At 46.8% G+C, this 19,815-nt stretch overlaps 1 protein-coding gene across 8 annotated transcripts in view; it reads left to right on the top strand.

Annotated features, from left to right (window-relative positions):
• Smim3 (small integral membrane protein 3) overlaps positions 1–19,815 on the top strand; it is a 55,343-nt gene that overhangs the window by 23,709 nt on the left and 11,819 nt on the right. The window contains exons 1-2 of one of the 8 annotated variants that reach the window (XR_007973073.1): positions 3,841–4,743; positions 18,120–18,417. The exons of 1 other annotated variant lie outside the window; for it this stretch is intronic. The gene's annotated coding sequence lies outside the window, so the exon portion shown is untranslated. 6 more of the 8 variants (XR_007973078.1, XR_007973074.1, XR_007973076.1 and 3 more) reach the window with 6 other exon arrangements.

Here is a 19,815-nt window from a genome sequence, read left to right on the forward strand (position 1 = left end):
TGCTTTTAGCTATAATACTGAGAAACTTGACTTAATTCTATTCTAGTTAAGAGTGCCCCCCCAAGACACTTGAGATGGTTTCCCCTGTTGAAGAGTCTTCAGCTTATAGCATTCATCTTCAGGATAGTAGGGATAAAAAGCGAAAGCCATCTGGTTTGACTAAACTAAAAATTCTGCTAGTTTATGTCAGGAGGCAACTATACTAGGCTAGAAGAGAGTAACATTCTCTACTGTGGTGTAGAATTTGACAGTTCTCCCTCAAGGACAAGAGCACACAATGATAAAGCTACTTCAAGAAGAACACAGGGCTCCAGGAGATGGAGCATGTGTGAGGTCCTGGGCCCAGTCGCCACTGCATACACTTGCACAAAAGTAACAGAGGGAGAGCAAATTCACTTCTTTCTGTCCCATTTGACAAGATGGCTTGTCCCATTTTGTGTGATTAATATATAATGCCATTCTGATATTATAAAGCTAATAAAGACATATGGAACATATCAAACATAGCTGATTAATTCCAGTATCTCTGCTGTTTATATATCATATGGTAGAGACTAAAATACCAAGCCTTTAGTAATTTATCTGTCCAGGAAGGAAGCCCCAAAGATAGCTGGCATATAAAAACACATTAACAATTAATCTTTCTAAATTATGGGACTGATCTTGAACATTGAGGGTTATTTTTATTTTTTTGGTATCTGGATAAAATGCAGGGCAAGTACTCTGCCACTGAACAGCGCCTCAGGCCGGGAGCTGATCTTGGCAAGGCAACATAAAATGGTTTTCAGACAAAAGCAGTCATCACATGAATCAGAAACATAGATGCCTGGGAACAATGATTGTTGCAGTCATGGTAACTATTAGCAAGACGCTTTACCTATTATTAGATAAATGTACCTGAGGAGTAATTGTAAGAACTTCAATTATTTCTGAGATAAGGGACCTGGGCTGGTTTTTGTTGTTGTTGGTATTTGTTTTAAATAATCAAAGGCATGACAGAGTCAACAGAAGGACCACAAACTTATTCCTGCTTGATCAGATTACACTGAATTTAAAGAATAGTCTTTACCATCTCTTATAACAGAATGAATGTCACATGACCAATTTCTCCTTTATTTCTTCCTTAATTTTTTATTTTTCCGAGACAGAGCCTTACTCTGTAGTCCAGGCTGCCTGGAACTGACTAGTAGCCCAGGTCGGCACCCAAGCCTTGGCACTCTTCCTGCCTTAGCCTCCTCAGTACAAAGGTTACACAGCGCATGAATAACCATGCCGAGTTTCATCATTTTAGTACAGAGAAAAAAATTCCTACTCTTGCATTAATATAGCAATTAAGAATAAAGGATACATTTTCTCCCTCCCTCCATCCCTCCCTTTTTCCCTCCCTCCCTCCCTTCCTTTTTTTCTTCCTTTCTTTCTTACTTTGGAGACAGGGTCTTTGTATGAGCCCTGTTTGTCCAGGAACTCACTACGTAGGCCAGGCTGGCCTTGATCTCACAGAGACTGCTGATCTCTGCTGGTATTAAAGATGAGCACCACTAGGCCCAACAAGAAAGTTTTATGAGGCTACTCAGTAGAAACGCTAACATATTTCATTGTTTCATTGGACTCAGCATCTGCAGGGGCTGTAACCATGGGAGCAGACTTTTCTTTCCCAGCTTCTATAAGCCTCCCACTCAGTTTTGCCCTTTACTTATCATTAGCATTCTGGCATATTCATTTTCATTGATAACTTCAACCATATTCATCATATCTATAAATTCATGTTTCAGTTCCCAGTGTGGCTCAGTAATCTCTATAAAGCACAACTCGTTCTCAGTGTTTCCATCCCCTGCTTCCTCACAGAGGTAGCTCTGGACAAGCAATGGGTATGAAGTGTAGAACCATTAAGACGGCCAGCAAAGCAGCAAAGGTTTTTGTTTTTGTTTTTTGGATTGGACATTTTCTTCATTTACATTTCAAGTGTTTTCCCCTTCGGAACCCCCCTATCCCATCCCCCCCTCCCCTGCCTCTATGAGGGTGCTCCTCTACCCACCCACTCCTGTCCTCCCGCCCTGGCATTTCCCTACACTGGCGCATCGAACTCCTACTGATGTCCAACAAGGCCATCCTCTGCCACATATGTGGCCAACGCCATGGGTTGCTCCGTGTGTATTCTTTGGTGGTTGGTGGTCCAGTTCCCGGGAGCTCTGGGGATCTCAGCCAGCAAAAGTTAAAAACAACCATAATAAAACTTCCTATGGTGACATGTCCCTTCTACAACTGGTAAGATGATAAGATAGAAGAGCCGCATTGATAAATTCCAAACATTTTTCCATTCTCAAGCATACAAAAACAAACAAAGATGTGTGTGTTTGTGTGTGTATGTGCGTGTGCATGTGTATGTCCGTGTGTATGCCCGTGTATGTGTGCGTGTGTGTGTGTGTGTGTGTGTGTACATGTGTATGCCTGTATGCCTGTGTGCAGTGTTTTTGTATTCTTGCTTCCTGAGACATAAATGAGTGGCTATAGCACACAGCTTGGGCTGGTGGAAGACACCCAGTGGCCTGCCAGGCACGTGACCCACCTGCAGCTGTAGCCACTCTGATGTGCAAGTATGTAGTGGAGAGATGGGAGAGAAAGAGAGGCAGAAGGATGTTCACACTGTGAAGAGACGTGGAGACTCGGGTGGAGAGGAATAGCCTGATGGGAGTAGCCTGTCCTGTCGCTTGACACAGTTGAAGTCCTGGCCCCATGCTGCCACTAAGGGCCACGTCTCATGTTGTCGTCATCATCATCGTCATCGTCGTCATCGTCATCATCGTCTGTGTCTAACATGGCTCATATTACCACCAAAGGCTATGTGGGTGTCCCTGGGCTGGGCAGGCACCTGGGATTACCGTTGATGTCCGAGGGCTGCACAGAGCTGGCCCCACCTCTCATAGCTGCAGCACTCAAGGTGGGCCCTGCACCTCACCTGGCAGCACAGCAGAGCTGGCTCTGGTGGTGGGGCACTGGTGAGCCAGCCTGAAAGTCTGAGCTCAGGAGAGCTGGCCCTGCAGCCAGCTGGGGCAGTGCTGGAGAGCTTACCCTGGTACGCTGGCCAGCTCAGCTGCCACCCAGGCCAGGTCCAGGGCTCAGAAGTGGAGCACCCATCTACCCCATCTCTGAACTGCTGGAGCACACGAAGGGGCTGGCCCTGCAGAGTCAGAGCTGTCCATAACACACAGGATATGTGAGAGGAGTGCCAGAGGATCCAGTGGGGCTACTGTAGCAGAAGCCAGAGGTCTGGATGAGTCTTTATTCACAACTGTATCAGACGGGACGGGTAGTTCCCATTTTACTGCTGTATAATTGAAGAAATTTATGATTCTTTAGCTAATGAGCAGCATTTATGATTATGATTCTTTAGCTAATGAGCAGTATGCTGCTAAGTGGAAAAGACACCAGATTGTTGGCTCCAGCCCTGGGACTTGCATCGTCTCAAGAACGAAGCCTTCAGTCATGGCAGGACACATTCAGTTTCTAGTTGCCCACCCGAAGGACCCCTACCCTCCCAAAGCTGGCATCCTGTTCCAGTAATAAAGGAACATTCTATATCATGTTTCCCTCTAACACTTAGAATTGCATTGCACTCATTCTGAGGACCACACACTTCTATTGATCAAAAATGATGACTCTTAGAATTTTCCTCCAGTCACTTTCCATGTTAATCCTTTGTTCTCATGGCCCTGGGTCTAAGGCTTCTGGTAATGGCATGTCATTTCTGCTGACATCATCTCTGAGTCAGAGGAAACCGGGTGTGTGTGTGTGGGGAGATAAAAGTCAAGGCTGATACCAGATCAAATGTCAGCCTGGGCAAGAAGTCGTGGTTCTACTCTGGAAGGCAGCTTGGTCTATATAAGGAGTTCCAGGGCTCTATAGAGAGACCCTCTTTCAAAGTTAAATAAAAGAGGAGTGGATAGAAAGTCCTCCTTCACCCCATGGATTATAGAGGACCATACAGCAGGCAGGAGGGCAGTGGGTCATTAACAGAGGGAGTGGCAATTCTATCACCAGAATTCTAATGGAGTGTTGATCACCTTGGACGTTTCATGTTATCACAAAATAAACAGTGCGTGGAGGTGTGTTGTGGCAGGCAACCAGCCAGCTTCACACTGAGTCTTTTTACTCTGTCTTCACAAGAGCCTTAGTGCTACTCTCCCAGCTAAACAGAACAGAGAGGCAAACAAAGGGTCTTATAAATATCTTACACTCAGGACTCTGTACTGCCCGCATTCAAACTACTGCTGTGAAGAACGGATCTTAGGAACTACTGTAGGCTAACCCCTCTGTTTACCATAGAGGGCGGAAGTCCCCCCTCGAGAAACGAAGTGACTTGTTTAAGGCTACAGGCTGAGTTAATGTTAGGTGACAAGCGGGTGCCGCAGAGTTCCTAGTTCCTTTCCTTTGCAGCAGTCCTGGGGAGCTTGGGAGGAGCGGGGCAGGCTTAGCGTTGAGGCTGGGGGCTCAGTCTTTCCGGGGCGGTCCCCAGCGGCGGAGCATTCCAGAGTCGTCCGTGCGTGGCGTGGCGCGCGGGGTTCTGAGTACGCATCCCAGCCGCTTCTGCGCGCTCCCGCGCTTGGAGTCCGAGCACGTTCTCGGCGCTAGCGGGGCTGAGGTTCCAGAGCTGGGGTCGCTTGAGGATCCCTTGAGATCCGAGGGACCCAGAAAAGCACCGGTTGCTGATTGTAATTCTGACTGAGGAACGGGATCGCATCTGGGGTGAGTGAAATCGAAGGGTGTCTTTTGTGGGGCTCCAACTGAACCGGAGCTCTCTGGGATGGATTCTCGACCTGCCCTCGCGTTGCCCTCACCTGGGAGTCCTCTCCTGCTTTGTTACTTCTGAGTTTCTTTTCCTCACCTGGGTCCCTTACCTCTGCTCTCAGCCATAAGTTCCAGCCACGTTCTGACTTGGGTGGGTGAGCTCCGGCCCACTCTTAGATGGGTTTCTCTGGAGTTTGCTCTACTCCTGCCTTCCTGTACACCCTGAGACTCCGCCGCTACTGGCTCCCGGGCCGGGTGTGCCTGCTCAACTCCTGAGCTGGGTGCTTCCGAGCACAGCGCAGAGTTTGGGGAGCATCAGAAACAACAGGTAACCAGAGTCTGGAGTATCTGGAGTTGATAGTTTGTCTTTAGGACTGCTGGGTTCTAGCCTAGCTAACTAGTAACTAGAGGCATCTAGTTAACTTCATCATTGTCTCTGAACTCTTTAGTCACTGTGGAATGGGGAGAACATACTTTTCAATCTTGAAGCAAATGGAAACTCGGGAAAAGTATCTTGGAGAGGGACCTTTCTTCTAGGCTTCCTTCACGGGGTTTTCTGGTCTGTTAGAAATTAGTTTCTGCGTTACTGGTGCACCACTCAGCCTCTCTCCAATTCCTTGAGTGTAGGGACAGCCAGCTGTTCCTCTCTGAGGCACGCCCAGGACCTGGCACAGAGCCTGTTAGATAGTAGGCACTCCGGACAGTTCACCGAGAAAAGGATGGAAGCTGTGAACCACCCACATCTGTGCAGATGTTGGGGAACTTTCCGATCGAACCATCTGAATGGGCTTTTATGCAGCCCTGTTTACAGCTTTTCGTGACTGGCAGCGTTCTGTGGCGGCGTCTCTGGTCTGTGGGCAGACCCTGAAAATACTTAAACTGTTCAAAACCGGTGGCTGCTGTGTAGAAGTGCTGTCATTCACCTCTGAGAGATTACCAGTGTCTGCTGTGATCTGCTGAGTGGCTCAGTGAGTAAACAGCGTGAGGGAACAGAATGCCTCCCCAGGGTGGGATGGGAAGAGCAGTTTTCTGGGAACCAGGAGATCTCAGTTTTGACTGGCGCATTGCATTTCCTTTCTCAGTATTTCTCAGTCGTTCTCATCTGTAAAATGAGGAACTAGGGTGGGTGGGATGGATGCTTGTTGCTGTGTGGTAACCACAGCCTGTGTTCTTTAGGTTGTGTAAGACACTCACTGCTTCCTGCACGCAACAAGAAAGCCCAGCTGAGTTTTAGGCTGTTACAGACTTCTGTGGTGAGAACTGAAAAAAACCACAGTGTTTCTCTGTTCCAACCATACTGGGGTTGTGAGTCACATAGTAGGGCAACACATCATGCTCTCCGGAGTCTCCGAAGCTGACCCCTCAGGACCTCAGAACTTTGGGTTGTTGCACAAGAGTCTGGGGTTTCCCTCTTTCCCTAGAAGGGAGGGGATGCCATCCATGCAAAGCTGTCTAGAGTCAGAGACACAAACTGAAGTACAGACTGGCAGGGCCAGAGGTGGGGCCAGAGGCTGGACCCCAGTGGGGACAGTAAGGGCTTTCCCAGCTGCACCCTATGTCTGTATGGATTATAATGTACAAATGAAGTAGATGCCTCCAAGGAAACAGGTCTTTGTTTTGCTTGGTCTTACCGTGGTCGGACTTCAAGTTCATAGAAAGATAGATTCCAGTAAACTCCCCGCCCCCATGCTTTATAGGAGGGCGGTGGTTTGAATCAGAATCCACCCCATAGGCTCATCTATTTGAATGTTTAGTCACCAGGGAGTGGAACTGTTTGCAAAGGTTTAGAAGGATTAGGAGGCATGGCCTTATTGGAGTAGGTGTGGCCTCGTTGGAGGAGGTGTGTCGCTTGGGGTGGGCTTTAAGATTTCTAAAGGACAGACAAAGCCTATGTCTCTCTGCCTGCTGCCTACTGATCAGGACGTAAAGCTCTCAGTTAACACTGCAGCAGCAGCAAGCCTGCCTGCTTCCCGCCATGCTGACTGTGGACTAGCCCTCCCAAACGGTAAGCCAGACAAGAGTTGCCTTGGTCGTGGTGTCTCGTCACAGTAGTATAACAGTAACTAAGACAAGGAGTGAATGCTGCACCCTGTGGTACCCCAGCCCCCTAGCCTGGCCACACATTCTGAATGATAGAATAATAATCCTACTTGACGTTGATTGGTTTAGACATCCAGGCATAATTCTCAGCTTTTACACATATTCTTTCATTTAGTCTCTACTATGATCCTATTTGGGAAGGACTATCATTCCTTCCATTTAATAGGTGAGCAAACTGAGCTCTAGAGAAAATCAGTCATCCAGAGTTGCCCAGGACGTGCCCGGTGCAGTGTGATACTGATACCAGACAGTCTAGCCTCAGCATCTGGCCTTCAGACATCTCCAAATCCTGTAGAAGCAGGGATCAGCTCTTGCAATAGCTGCAGGGTGACATGGGAGAAGGATGGCAGAGTGAGAATTCATTGGCGCGTATTCTTGTTGATCATTCAGGGACCCTCGGCCCCTTAAAGTTCTTTCTGGAGGTAGAAGATGAACCTCGAGAAAGGCTGGGATATTCAAGGCTAAATGCAGAGTAGCCAGGAGGGGAAACAGATCAGAATTAGAACCGCCTGCGGAGTAGATAGAGGCAAGGCTGATTTAAACTGTATACTTACAGTTCTGCTTATAGAGAGATATAGCTTCATTATCCATTGATTGGATTCTGATTGGCTGACTGGATATGAGCCACTATACAGGACCAAGGAAAGGGAGACGCAGAGGAGGAGGAAAGGGAGAGAAAGGAAATCTGTATTTGCTGAATTAGTTTGAATCAGTACCGACCAGTGTCCGGCCTGCGTCGCTGTTCCGGCCCCGCCCCCGGGCAGACATTGCTAATCAGCCTTCTTCCGCTTCACCTTCTCCAGGCCCAAGTCCTTAACTGCTTTCTTGGTCTCCTAGACACATTTAATCCTCTGAGGTATGGTTAAGGAAGTAACAGGTGGCAGTACCAGAGCCCTGTATGTCTGTCACCTTCGAAGATAGCACAGGGCTTTTGAAATCATTACCCTTTTTTCTTTTAATTTTAGTTTTAAAATGTAAAGAATGCTGAACTTTTTTTTTCTTTTTCTTTTTCTTTTTCTTTCTTCTTCTTCTTTTTTTTTTTTTTTTTTTTGTTTTTTTTGTTTTTTTTTTTGGATTTGGTTTTTTCGAGACAGGGTTTCTCTGTGTAGCCCTGGCTGTCCTGGAGCTCACTCTGTAGACCAGGCTGGCCTCGAACTCAGAAATCTGCCTGCCTCTGCCGCCCAGAGTGCTGGGATTACAGGCGTGCGCCACCACCGCCCAGCAGAATGCTGAACTTTTTATATTGGGTTACAGAAGGCTGTTTCATGCAAGTGTGTTCTGTGGTATTGTGAGCACTCCCCCCCCCCCATACCCACCCCTCTCTGGACCCCTCCCTCCTCCCATCTCTTTTCTTTGCTCTCTTAGGCAGTTTGGCTCTACTTCTGTGACATGGGTACTCATTAAACATGTAACGTCTTGTATCCACACATGACGGAAAGTGTGCCATTTTTGTCTGGAAAACATTTTTGTTTTTATTCATTTGTGTATGTGTCTGTACACACAACTATGGGTGCCTGGGAGCTGGAGTTATAGGTGGTTTTGAGCAGCCTGATGTGGGTGCTGGGAACTGAACTTGTGTCATCTGTAAGAGCTGCAAGCTCATCTGCTGAGTCGTGTCTCCAGTATTGCTCGTCCTGAGATTGGATTAATTCACTTCATATGATTATCTCCAGTTGGTCCAGTGTCATCCATACTCCACTCTTTATTTCCATCTTTTCTGCCTTTTGTTAATGATCTTCAGCTACAGAGCATCCTGGGATGGATGGGGTGGAGCTGTGCTGTGGCCGAGTGGCAGCAGTGTGCACTGCCAACTTCCGGGAGCAGGCCAGACCCTCAGACTTTATCTTTGTTTCTAGTTTTTGACTGATACCAAAACTGAGGTACAGTCTGAAAGAGGACTTTACTTAGGATCTAATCGTGCACCGGGGTCAGAGCTCCCAGGGAAGCACTTCTTATACACGCATGAGGGCTTGGCTTTGATTCCGAGAGCATGCGGAAAAGGCCGACAGGGTGGCGCGTGCTTCTCCGCTCAGTGCTAGGGAGGTGGAGACGAGTGGATCCTTGAGGTTTGCCGGCACGTGTACACGTTCCTGTGTATAATCACAAACCTGTGCACATACACACAGCATTAAAAATCAAATAGAAAACAGGGCTTTCTGGATGGCTCAGCTGGTAAAGGCATTTGTTGTGCATGCCTGATGCCCTGAGTTTGATTCTAGGAACCCATGGTGGAAGGAGAGGACAGAGTCCCAGAGATGCTTATTACCCACACATGTGTGATATACTGTGGCATGCACAGTGCCTCCCTCCTCAAACAATAAATAAAAATGTAAAGAATAAGTACCCCTCCCCCTAAATAAAAACCTAACCAAACAACCCCAGAACCCAAATTCTTCAAATCCAGTCCATGAGACTTAATTCTGACAGCTTCGGACACTTTCATTCAGTGATTGATAGCGCCATAGATCACACATTTGCTTGGGGACCATGAGAGTGAGGTCAGGCACCAGCGGGTCCTTGGTCTGGAGACTCTAGGGCAGACACATTGCCTTCCTTGAGTCACTGGCAGAATTCACTCCCTTTGGTTGTGGGACCAAGGTCACCATTTTCTTTTGAGATGCAAACTGAGGGCCAGTCCCTGCTCTTGACAGATACTGTGGCCTTTGGCTGAGTCCCTGCTCCTGACAGGTACTGCAGCCTTTGGCTGTCCGTTGACTTTCTCTTCATTCAAATCAGCAATGAATCAACAAAGCTCTTCTCACCCAGAGGTTGTCAACCTGTGGGCCGTGATCCTTTGGGGTTGATTGGCCCTTTCACTGGGGTCACATATCAGATATCCTGCATACCAGATGTTTACATTAAAAATGTTAACAGTAGCAAAATCATAGTTATGAAGTAGCAATAAAAATAATCTTATGGTTGGGGGTCTCTACAACATGAAGAACTGTAATAAAGGGTTGCAACATTAGGAAAATTGAGAGCCACCCCTTTCCTAACCTTCCACTTGACTTTTAAAGGTTCCTGTGATACATTGGGCCCACCTGGGTATTCTAGGATGCTCTCCCACATCAGTGCCCTGCAGATGAACCACATCTGCAAACTCTTGCTTTTGTTCTCACAGCCCCACCCTATGAGTCATGATTCCTTTTCAAGGGGACCAAGACATTGAAATCTTTTGGGGGCCATTTATCTGCATGCTGTACAGGTGAAACATTCTTTGGGAGAGTGGCTGGATTAGTATTACATGGTGAGGCAGGGGCTTAGCACCCCAACTATGTTCTGCCTTTGTCATAGAGGCCCTGCATCCATGGATGCCCTTTGTCAGCCGGCACACAGCAGTTCTCAAGCCACTGACAAGTAATGACAGATGGTACCGCCTTAGAGAGGACAGTGGATTTGGCCCGTGTTTTCTCTTCTGCTGGCTTGCTCTTGGTTTCTGAAACCGATTGGCCGGTCAAATGCAGTCTACATTCAGTCTCAAAGGGCCCTGGCTGCTGTTCTGATGTCTGAAATAAATATCCTGTGTTTTTCCATTTTTCTAGCCACAGAGGAGCAGAAACCCAAGCCCTGAGCAGGTCTGTAGTCTGTTAGGAATTTTGGAGAAGTAAGGTCAGTCTGGGTGAGACAGGAACAGAACGCCCCTTCAGGATCTTGGAACATTAGAGCAAGCTTTCTGATTTGATTCATGACACGCTTTTGATATTTTGTGTGCCCCGTTCCTTCCTTCCTTCCTTTGGCTCATTTATTTCGAACAAATTTCCCTGGTGAAATGATTATGCCAGGCTGGCAAATGTGTGAGGCTAATGTCTTAGTCAGGGTTTCTATTCCTGCACAAACACCATGACCAAGAAGCAAGTTTGGGAGGAAAGGGTTTATTCTGCTTACAGTTCCAAATTGCTGTTCATCACCAAAGAAGGTCAGGACTGGAACTCAAGCAGGTCAAGAAGGAGGAGCTGATGCAGAGGCCCTGGAGGGATGTTCCTTACTGGCTTGCTTCCCCTGGCTTGCTTAGCCAGGGGGTTCTTATAGAACCCAAGAGCACCAGCCCAGAGATGGTACCACCCACAAGGCACCCCCCCATCCCTAATTGAGAAAATGCCCCACAGCTGGATCTCATGGAAGCACTTCCCCAACTGAAGCTCCTTTCTCTGTGATAACTCCAGCCTGTGTCAAGTTGACACACAAAACCTGCCAGTGCAGCTAACTATTACACAGTGGGAAAGGAGCTGCCGACTTACTGGGTGGCTGGGATGTCCTCATGCTGGACATGATATGGGAAACTCCTCTTCTTTCACCAGCTCCCCTGTCCTTTTCTGAGGGCAGAGAAAGGCTCACACCGTGGACACCATTTATCCATGCCTCCCTACTGTTGTAGATAGAGTTAAACTAGAGTTTATGCACACCAGTCAAAGCCTGTCCTGACAAGAGGAAATCCTAGAGGACTTGATTCTAAAAGGCCGGCGAGTCCCCCGTTAGGTACAGGGTGGACTGGGAGAGAAAGGAGCCCCTGTAGTCCTTGAATGTACAGCCCAGAAAATGATAAAATCAGAGGCTGAAGTTTATTTTGGAAATATGGTCCAACTTGGATGGCTATTGAGACTTCTGCAGGAGTCAGGTTTCTTTTTAGATCTCTTCTGCTAACTAAGTAAGGTCTTAGTCAGGTTTTTTCCTATTCCTGCACAAACATCATGACCAAGAAGCAAGTTGGGGAGGAAAGGATTTATTCAACGTATATTTTCCAAGTTGCTTTTGATCACCAAAGGAAGTCAGGACTGGAACTCATGCAGATCAGGAAGCAGAAGCTGATGCAGAGGCTGTGGAGGGATGTTTCTTACTGGCTTGCTCAGCTTGCTCTCTTGTAGAACCCAAGACTGCCAGCCCAGAGATGGTACCACCCACAAGGGGCCTTCCCCTCTTGATCACTAATTGAGAAAATGCCTTACAGCTGGATCTCATGGAGGCATTTCTTCAATAGAAGCTCTTCTCTCTATGATAACTCTAGCTTGTGTCAAGTTGACACACAAAACCAGCTAGTATGAGTTCCATGGATTGGGCCCAAATGTGACATACCTAGTTTCCCATTCAATTTTTTCTTTAGTCTTACATTATTGATTCCATGATGTGCTGGGTGTTGTGATAGATGGTGCTGATGTGACAATAGACAAAACACAGGGCTTCCATTCTTATGGCTTTTGTTTGGGGGAGATCAGAGGGATAAGGCTTTGGCCTGTTAGGTATAAGAGCCAATAAAAGGAGTCAACCAGTGCTGATCAAGCTGAGGTTAGAGTGTGAAGCATGCATGCAGAGTCTGGGAATGTGGATCAGTTGTCTACCATACACAAACCCTGGGTTCATTCTCCAGTACCACATAAACTAGGAAAAGTGTAGCATGTGCCTCTAATCCTAGCACTCAGGAGGTGGAGGCAGAGGGATGACCTTGAAAAGATCAGTGAGTTTGATACCAGGTTACTTGACACCCTGTCCCACATAAGCAAAATAGAGCTGCTGGGATGGTTCATCTGTTGAAAAAGCTCCTTGAGCAAGACTTGCAATCTGGTTCAATTCCTGGAACCGTGGAAGGTGAAAGAGAACAGACGCCACAGATTTGTCCCTTGATCTATGTGATTACCCATGGGACATGTGCCTTGTGTGTTTGTATGTGTGCACCCACACAAACCAATCAATCAACCAACCAATCACCCTCTTGGTTGAAATTGTGTGAAGAAAATAAAATTATGAGATAGAAGAAACAGAAAATAATATAAACGATGAGATGTAAGAATGGCTGCTGAGTGTCAGTGGTATTTAATAGTGTGAGTCTAGAGAAACTTTGGGACATTTCAGTGGATTATACCAGGATTTAGCATTCTAAGAAGAGAGCAAGAGAGACATGCAGGGAGGATAGATGGGTGGGTCCCAGGCATCTGGTGGCCTGGGCTGAAGGTGGTGGTGACAACCCTTCTTCCTAGTTGGCTTGCCATCTCTATTTTAGACACTACATCCTTCCTTGACACTCTCAACAGCTCTTCCTGAGGATAGCGCCTCAGAGAGAGGTCCTGTAAGACGCTCGGTACTGGGGAATCCTTGTAGTTCCCTGGTTCACTTTCTGTTTTGTTAGTTTTTTTTTCTTTTGGAACAGGGTCTGTACACAGCCCTGGCTGTTCTGGAACTCACTAAATAGACCAGGTTAGACAGAGACTCACAGATCCACCTGCCTCTGCCTCCGAAGTGCTGGGATTAGAGGCTTGCACCAGAATCTTCATTTTCTGAAAGATATTTGGAGTTGTACATCTTCAGCCACTTGCAGTACCAGTGACTCAGAGCTGTCTCTGCTCGGCCCCATGTCTGGCGGATAAGAACCATCTGCCCCACTGCAGAGGCCTGGCGGAGCTGGGTGAGGACCACACCTGCTCTCACGATGGCACCTGCCTCTCTCTATCTGCCGTTTTCTCCACTGAGGAGTAATTAAGCTTGCCTGCCAGCAGGAAGTAATTTCTTTTATTGCCTCCTTCCTCAGCAAGCTCCTTGGTGGTAAAACCAGTTGGATAACCACTGGCAACCTCTCAAAAGCTAACTCTTCCCTTCAGTTCAGACTTGAAGGGTTAGCTGCCTCAGGAGAAGGTCAAAGCTTGGGCCAGACTGTGAAAGCTATCACTTATCACTGTGGTCGCCTCCTCTGGACTCAGGTCAGTTTTAGACCGCCATTGCCCCGCCAGTGTTAGGGCTTCTGACCTCTTTGTAAAGAGGCTCCTGCCCGGTTTCTGTGTTCATCTGGTTAGGTCAGTTCTGTGAAGCCCCAAGTGCTTGTGATTGTCAACTCTCTCTTACCACCACACCGGAGATAATCAGCCTATAAAAAGAAAAGAATTGTTTTTGGCTGGTAGTTCTGGAGATCCGCACCATGGTCAGGGCTCCAGGGGCTGAGCTGCTCGCTTCGTGGCTTCGTGGCAGGTGGGAGACATTTTGTTAGCATTCTTTCTAGACCCCGAGGTTACCTGAAAACAGCCAGTAGTGCCTGGCATACTATAAAAGGGGCTGCTTACCCCCTCCTCGGTCTCTTACTTTCTAACTCTAGTGCTCTCTGTCCCTTCTCTCTCTGACTCCTTTTCCCCTTCCCCCTCCCCCTCTCTCTACAAGTGTTCCTGACCAGCCTCTCCTCGGCCCCCTTCTGTCTCACTCTCTGTCTCTACTGCCTTCTCAACTCCCCTCCCCGTACCCTAAGTAAACTCTATTCCATACTATATCCATAGTATGGCTGTTACCTCAGGGGGAAGGGCTGCCTCAGCATGGGCCTGCAGAGGTACCGCCTTCCATCTCACCACAGCACGCTCTACCAAACACATCCTGGCTCTTTTTTTCTTTTGTATAAAACACACATTTTAAGAAAGGGAGGAGAGAAGGGGTCTGGGGACTCTGTCCCCTCAGGGACACTCTTTCAACAGATCAGAAGACTGTGTCCCACCTCTTAATGTTTTCCGCACTTCTCTGTAGCACCTGGGCATTTTAGGTTCCACAGCAGTGGTGGTTTATGCTCACTAAATCATTTGCCTTCACAACACCACAATGAAGGCGTTGGCATTGTGTCACACTCCTGCAAGTGGGACTGCGGCCGAGAGAGCAACAGCTATCTTATTTATCCATGCGTCTAATCCTACTCCTTGGTCTCCAGTGTTAGTCATGGTGCCATCATTAGTTAGCCAATTAGGTTGACTGGCCGACTATTTCCGTTTCATCCTTGGACCAGAGAAATAGGTCAGTTTCTTAACTGTGCTGGTTGATGTAAAAAAAAAAAAGTCATTTCTTTGGATTGTCATCTGTCTTAGTTGGCTTTATAGTGATATAACAAAATATTTGAGGCTGCTTTGGATTTAAAAGAAGTTTATTTGCATCACTGTTTTTGGGGTTTGAGAACATGACCCTGGACTTTTGATGAGGGCTTCATGGTGGCACACAACTTCTGGTAAAGGAGAAAGGGAGAGGTGTATACCAACGTGCTAATAAGCATGTGGTATATGACCTTGCTGTGCTAACCTGGTGTCATGGTAACTAACCCACTCTGTGAGACTGGCCTAATCACTCCAAGGTGGCGCCCTATGACCTCAGCTAGAACCTGCCACCAGCAGCACCTCCTCTCAGTGCTGCTCCACTGTTCACCTCAGAGGCAGACTAGGTCTGAGCTAGGCTCCATCTTGTCATCCTTGTTCATAAAGTCGAAGTTCTTTGCAAGTCTGAGATGCTGACAGAGTTTAGCTGAAGGAGGGGAAGGTGTTTGCTTAGCTTAATGGTTCTTCACAGACAGGAATTTCCAATCATGATAAGAATTAATATTTGTAGAGCGCTTCCTCTGAGAACAGTGTTATGTGCTGTGTGCGATTACCTCAGATAAGTTCTCCTAATCCTGAGGCAGATTACTTTCCCCCCATATTTGGTTTTGTTTTCAGCTGAGTAAACAGGAGATGAGGAAGTTCAATTAGCTTACATAAGGTTGCTCAGCCAAGCGCTGGGCCCACGTTTCAGCACAAGCTGCCTGGCCTCAGAGCCTGGGCTTTAGCACTGCTCTGCCGTCTGAGAGTGGGGCAAAGGGTCCTACAGTCTTTGGTTTTTAAAGTACTCCCTGCACTTGGAAGAGTTCCCATAGCTCTATCTAAATAGAGCTTCTGGCTTTGTTGAGTTCCAAGTGTTTATTCAGTGTCTCCTGAGTGGAGGGGATGCTCTGTGTCAGAGAAGCTATGCTAGGCCAGAGCTGGAACAGGCAAGATGTCTGCTCTTCTCCTAGTGCCTGGGTGTAGTCACCGTCTCTCCCCTTTCTCCCTGTGCCCTTGGAAGAATCTCTCACTCTAAGCAAGATTCTCTTGTCTCTCCCTCTTTTCTGATGTTCTTATTCTCAGTGAAGAATAAGTAACTTTAGTAGATTTGTATTTGGGCCCTAAGCCAAAGGGCTGAGCCCAGTATGGGACTGCAAACTCAGGGATTCTGACCCAGCATTCTTTGGTTTTGTTTGTGGTCTGTGCACATTCGATCCTAGTGAGGCACCTTCCTTCCTGTCTGTGACATTGCTGGGGCTCTGTGCCTTAGGCTACTTGCTTCAGCCAACTTCCAGGTGCTTTTATACAACTGAAAAGTGAGGTTAAGAAACTGGATGGATATGTCTGCAGCACAGTGCCTGCATCTACAGGGAACACCAGGGAGAAATATTGTAAGAGCCAGAATTCTAGGAAGTTGGCTGTGTGTGAAATAGTTTGTCTTTGTTTGTTTTATTTTATTTTATTTTATTTTATTTATTTTTTATTTTTTTTTGGATTTGGTTTTTTTGAGACAGGGTTTCTCTGTATAGCCCTGGCTGTCCTGGAACTCACTCTGTAGACCAGGCTGGCCTTGAACTCAGAAATCCTCCTGCCTCTGCCTCCCAGAGTGCTGGGATTATCGGCGTGCGCCACCACCGCCTGGCGAAATAGTTTGTCTCAGTCATTGTTCTATTGCTATGAAGAGACACCACGACCAAGGCATCTTATAAAAGAAAGCATTTAATTGGGGCCTTACTTAAAGTTCAGAGAGTGAGTTCATGATCATCATGGTGGAGAGCGTGATGGCAGGCAGGCAGGCAGGCAGGGGGCGGCAGCAGTGGCTGAGCGCTGACATCATATCTGCAAGATAGAGACAGCCAAATGAGACCGGGCCTGGCACCTCCAGGGACACCTCCTACAAAAAGGTCACACCTCTTAATCCTTCCTCACCTGGCCTCCAACAGGGATTCAGATATTCAGATATACTAGGGGACATCTTCATTCCGACCACCACTCTCCATGGTTGCACAATTAACCGGAGGTGGTGGTGGTAGCCATGCATGCCTTTAATACCAGCACTCGGGAGGCAGAGACAGTTCCATCTTTGTGAGTTCCAGGACAGCCTGGTCTAAGAGCCAGTTTGAGGACAGCCAGAGCTACATAAGAAGGGCTACATTAAAAAAAAAAAAGAAAGAAAGAAAAGGTTGCACAATCAAGAACAGATCAATGCCAATATCAATGGACAGGTTATGTGGAAGGCAGGATCCATTCTTGCTTGTCCAAAGCAGAGTGCTCAGCCTTGAAACCAGCAACAGAAACAGACTCAATAGGTTGCGTTTATGTATATTTTTTGTGTGCATACACACATACATATATGTATGTAACAACAATAAAGATAAAGCAATGATAATAAAAGGAAAAGGCTATTAACTTGAAAGTGGGGGACATGAGAGGGATTAAGGGAGTGTAGCTAGCTGGAAGGGGCTGTGTGGAAGATAACAAGGGGGACGTAATGTAATCCTATTTTAGTTAAACTTGTTTAAAAAAACAAAAACAAAATAAAAATAAAGAGAACTGTGCGGGTCATGGTGCCATGCACCCTTAATCTGAGCACTCAGGAGGCAGAGGCTGGTGGATCTCCTTGTTTGAGGCCAGCCTGGTAAAAGAGAGTAGTCTGGCTGTCTTTCCTTGTTTCTTTCAGGTTGTTCAACTGCCACAGTCTCCAGTAGCCTCTGCTGTTGAGGTTCCCCAGCTCCCATCTTAAAAAAGAAAAAAGATGGCATGGGGACAGGTAACACACACCTATAATCCCAGCAGTCTGTAAGTTTGAGGTCAGCCTAGTCTACATAGTGAGTTCCAGGATATCTGGGGCTACACAGAGCAACCCTTGGAAAAAAAAAACAACCCAGGACCAGAGAGAGATAGAGAGATAGAGAGATAGAGATAGATAGATAGATAGATAGAGAGAGAGAGATAGAGGGAGAGAGGGAGAGAGGGAGAGAGGGAGGGAGGGAGGGAGAGAGAGAGAGAGAGAGAGAGAGAGAGAGAGAGAGAGAGAGCGCATGCACAAGCGAGCACAGAGGAATTCAAAACACCACTGGAAACTGGGAGGCCATAGTTGTCTCAGTTCCCACTAACTTGTTGTAACTGGAGCAAGTCATTTCCTTTATTTTTAAATTGTCCACTTTTATTTTTAATGGTTTATTTATCTTTATTTCATGTGCATTAGTACTTTGCTTGCTTGTGTGTGTTGTGTAGAGGGTCTGGGATCCCCTGGAGCTGGAGTTACAGGCAGTTGTGAGCGTCCATGTAGGTGCTAGGAATTCAACTCAAGTTCCCTGAAAGAGCCGCCAGTGCTCTTAAAACTGAGCCATCTTTCCAGCTCCCAGCTCCCCACCATTTTTGTATGCTTATTTGTTTGTTTGTTTGTTTGTTTGATTTTTGAGACAGTCTCTCTGCGTAGTCCTGGCTGTCATGGAACTCACTGTGTAGATCCCACTGGCCTTGAACTCAAGAGTTCTGTGTACATCTGCCTACTGAATGCTGGAATTAAAAACCCAAGTGAGGGCTGGCGAGATGGTTCAGCGGTTACGAGCACTGACTGCTCTTCCGGAGGTCCTGAGTTCAAATCCCAGCAACCACACAGTGTTTCACGACCATCTATAATGAGATTGGATGCCCTCTTTCTGGTGTGTCTGAAAACCAGCTACAGTGTACCTGTGTATAATAAATAAATAAATCTTTAAGAAAAAAAGCCCGTGTGATCACACCTTTGTTTGTTTGTTTGTTTTTTTTTTTTGTTTTGTTTTTGAGACTGCCCTTTGCCATTGTTTCCCTGGCTGGAACTGGAGCTTGCGGTACAGACCAGGCTGGCTTGGAGTTTTGGTAATCTTTTTACATCTGCTCCCATTGCTGGGATTACAGCAAGAACCACCAGGTTTGGCACCCTTCATTTCGTTGGCCATCATTTGCCTCGTGTGGAATGGATGGTCGTGTGTTTTACACTGTGTGCTTTCTAAAGTCTGCACATACATTGTCTCTAGAGAACAATCAGGCGGGTGTGGTATTACCATGTTGGTTTCCCATTGATTTCTAACAGATTGTCACAAACTTGGTGTTGAAAAATAACAAGTTTATTATCTCACCTTCAATGGGCCAGGACTCAGAGCTGTTTCAGGTGGCCTTGCACTATAGAAATTCATGGTGCCTTACTGCAGAGGAATCTGAATCTGGTGACAATCTTTGTACTCTGTGCTCTTTCCTGAACTTAGGTTTAGGGGATGCACTGTGGATCAGTGGAGGCTGTCGACGCTGTGGTCACCTCATCTCTTCCTTTTAGCTGGCTGTGGATCTCTGTCATACTCTCCTTTTGCAGAAAGCAGCTTCTTTGATGAGGATGCAAGTCAGATTTGTCTGTGTGGATAATTATTTTTTTAGAACACAGACAGACATTACATTGCTTTACGAAAATGACAGAGCTGTTGGTCAGGGGAATCCAGTAGACTCCGAAAACAATATAGGCTATGGCTATTGCCCTTGAGTGTCCCCCAGAACTTGAAGATAAGACCCTGTTACTGAAGTCCACGTGCTTTGGACACAGAACTTGGAGGAACTGATCTGTAACTGGCCTGGAAGTCTTTTTTCCTGAGGACATAGCTCTCACCTGAAGGTGCTATGCAAGCTATCAAGAAAAGCAATTGATAATCCGACCTAGTTATAAATTCCATGGACTCTAACAATGACTGGCATGGTACAATATCCCCAAGGGGAGGTGTGTGCTGGGGAGGTGGCTCAGCAGTCAAGAGTTCTTGATACTCTTCTAGAGGACCTGAGCTTTGCTCCCAGAACCACCAAGATCTGATACTCTTCTTGTCAATGTGGTCACCTGGCATGCAGGTGGTACTCATACATACATATAAAATTAAATGAATCTTTAAAAAAAGATACTCCCAGAGATTCAATAGTGACACCTTTATCTTGGGGTAACCAACAGGTTCTACTTGGACTTAAGAACCACTGAATAGGAAGGAATTCATGCCTGGTAAACTTAGCCAGCTGTCCATGACTGGAGACATCGTTGACCCTAGAGGAGAGCCTTCTGCTGCTCATTTTCCTAAGCCTTCTTTTTAAAGGGCCTCCTATTGAC

Source organism: Apodemus sylvaticus, chromosome 13 (genome assembly GCF_947179515.1).
Source record: "Apodemus sylvaticus chromosome 13, mApoSyl1.1, whole genome shotgun sequence".
Lineage (NCBI taxonomy): Eukaryota > Metazoa > Chordata > Mammalia > Rodentia > Muridae > Apodemus > Apodemus sylvaticus.